Here is a 2,649-nt window from a genome sequence, read left to right as displayed (position 1 = left end):
CTTATAATGATCATTGATTAAAACACTTCAAAACCCAAGCAATGTCAGGGAGACATGTGGTTAAAATTTTGCAGTGTGGGGTAGTGGAATGGAGTAATGAAAAACAAACAAAAAAAAATCATCCCACAAACTCTTATTTGCTGCTGGTGGTAAACAGGTTAATACATTCCTTAAGCTGAAAAGCCAGACAATGAAAAAATGAGTGAAAAGAATTATTTAATGTGAATAATAAATGCATGAATCAGACAGCATTAGAGTTGGGTGTCTTCTCATTATTGACTGATTTGCTTGAAGCCCAAATGCTCAAAAAAAACCCTAAGTAAATATCAAAACACAAAAAAATTGTGCAGAACTTTGAAGCATTTTGCACAAACTGGACTCTTGCGGTTTGCAGACCATACGGTTGGCTTCTGGTTTACTTGGATTTTTCCTGCATTATTGTTGCGCATGGTGGGATCTGCATGGCTAGATGGTGTGGTCAAGGCTTCCTCTCCTCGTGGTCCTTTTTCTTTGTGTTTGACGCACAAACACTGTGGTGAGATGTTTGTGCATCAGCTCGTGAATACCAAAGTTTCTGTGTGGGACCCAAGAGCGGCTGTTGGACTGCGCTGGCTGGGCAGGTGCCATCTGTAACCCGGGGGTTCTGGCTTCGCTTGTAGAGCTACTCTGGGACACGTGAGTGGAGAGGCAGCACATCGGGTAACCGAGTCCTGTTGCAAGGCTGGGGTGAGAGCAGGTCAAAGCCAAGCCTTGCACACCCCGCTGTGCCCAAGGCAGCAGTACGTGTCTCCCTGTGCTGCAGCCGGCAGGCACAAGGGTCAGCTGCTCTGGTGCCAGAGGCACTGCACAGCGTCCAGGGTCCAAGAAGTGATGGAAGGATGACTGGCCATGCCTGCAGTAATAAAGGATTTCTCAGGCCTGAGATGGCAGTTTCATTCATAACTGATTATAGTCACTTCTAAGTCTTCATAGCCTGTCCTGTAACTTTTCACAGTTATCCATAGCCCCAATAGCAGGAGCTTCAGTATTGACATTTCTGCAGAAAATTTCTCTGTATTTCAAAATCAGCCATTAATCTGAATTAGTAAGCAAAGTTTTTTAAAAAAATACATATCCAAAAACATTGTGTTCAAATATGTGTTGAAGCACAGCAGATAGTTGTTAAACATCTTTTTTTTTTCAATTTCTCTTAATCTGTGGTGGTGTTTGTGCATTGTGAGATGGAGGCGGTGATGTGCAGCCAGGTTTGAGAGGCAGTGGTTACCTTGTTGTGTGCCCCGTAAGAGTTCAGCCATTGCTTTGCATAGAACATTAACATTTTCCTAGACTAGCGGTTAGACTCTGTACTGGTCCTAGGAGGGCCCCAGGCTGTCAGTAAAACACAAGATTTGAGGTTGGTGGTGGATGCTGAGCTGTGTCATGGGCACCAGCGGGGGGTGACAGCTGCCCAGGCACTGCTGTGGCCATGCCTCCGCCAACAGCTCTCCTTCCAGCAGCTCACTGTTTTGCCACTCCGCAACATAACACTGATCTCTTAAAAGTACATTTGAGTGGTTTCCAGCTCTGGCTGAAGGGATAAAATACTTTGTACTATTTATTAGTCTGAATAACACCAACAAATCAGTGACTGCAGCTAATAACAGCAAAAGGTATTAAGGGGACAGTGAGCATCAAGTCCAATTTGCAAGGGCCTTTAGATACCAATTAATTGTAGCTGGGGGTTTTCTTGCCTCATGTAATCACTGTGGTAAAGATGGGGTTAGTGCACAGTGGTGTGGTTTTCCCACAAGATAAGCAATGGATTGGTTTTTTTTGGATTGTATCCAAAAGCAGCTGAATAATGCTGAACTGGATTTCCTATCCCTCGTTCCAACCCACCACCACCACCGTTACTGCTGAGTAGCATCACGTGCCATCTGTCAGCACTAGTGCCCAAGTTGGCAGGGGATGCTTCTGGTTACAACTGATCCAGAAGAACATCCCCCCTCTGCCCCCACCCTCAGCACAGGGCATGCTGTCTGAGATACTTGACATAGAATAAGCGACTCTGCTGCAGAGATAACTTTAGACTTATTCTTCTCATCACCTTTAAGCATTTTCTTCGTGTTTCAGTTCTCCTTGCTATAACAGCAACATTCTTTAGCTGCCATTTGCGGTTCTCTGTTTTATAAGATACTGCTGTCTTATTAGGTCAGGGAATTCAATAAAGAATAGCAGGATTAAATTAGATCAAATGAAAAGCGTACTTTGTAGGAAGGAGGGTTTAACTGGAAGGAGATGTCAGAACATACCAATCACTTCAATACCTAGGTGTGGGGTAAGGCGTAAGTGTCTGATTTGAAGCACTGTCAGTATGTCTGCAGAGCAAACAGAGGCTATTGTGGTGTGTGCAGGCACAGTCTTGTTACTGTGACTCCAGCAGTAACAGAGAAAGGGGGAGGCGGAGGGTTGGGGTCAGGGGGAGCCCCTGGGGGGCTCATGCAGCACATGCTGATAGCTGGGTCCTTACCTTGCTGTTATCCTCATTTGTGTTGCCAGACGAAAGCCAGGGCAGGGGCAGCTCCCCTGGCACAGTGTACGCCTTCATCTGCTGTGCAGCCCTGCCTGCGATGCCCTCCATCCTCCTCCTGAACCAGTGAGCCTGTTTTA

At 45.8% G+C, this 2,649-nt stretch overlaps 1 protein-coding gene and 1 long non-coding RNA gene across 6 annotated transcripts in view; one reads left to right on the top strand and one right to left on the bottom strand.

Moving 5' to 3' along the window:
* The window catches only part of KCNIP1 (potassium voltage-gated channel interacting protein 1), a 435,471-nt gene that overhangs the window by 204,186 nt on the left and 228,636 nt on the right, over window positions 1-2,649 (top strand). The window lies entirely within an intron of this gene.
* LOC308068799 overlaps window positions 1-2,649 on the bottom strand; it is an 18,671-nt gene extending 16,022 nt beyond the window's left edge. Inside the window, exon 1 of the long non-coding RNA XR_013930133.1 lies at window positions 35-2,649. This is a non-coding gene — a long non-coding RNA (uncharacterized lncRNA). The remainder of the gene's footprint in view (window positions 1-34) is intronic.

Source organism: Falco punctatus (genome assembly GCF_963210335.1).
Source record: "Falco punctatus genome assembly, chromosome: 8".
NCBI classification, from domain to species: Eukaryota; Metazoa; Chordata; class Aves; order Falconiformes; family Falconidae; genus Falco; species Falco punctatus.
This window is presented reverse-complemented; position numbering and strand designations above follow the sequence as displayed.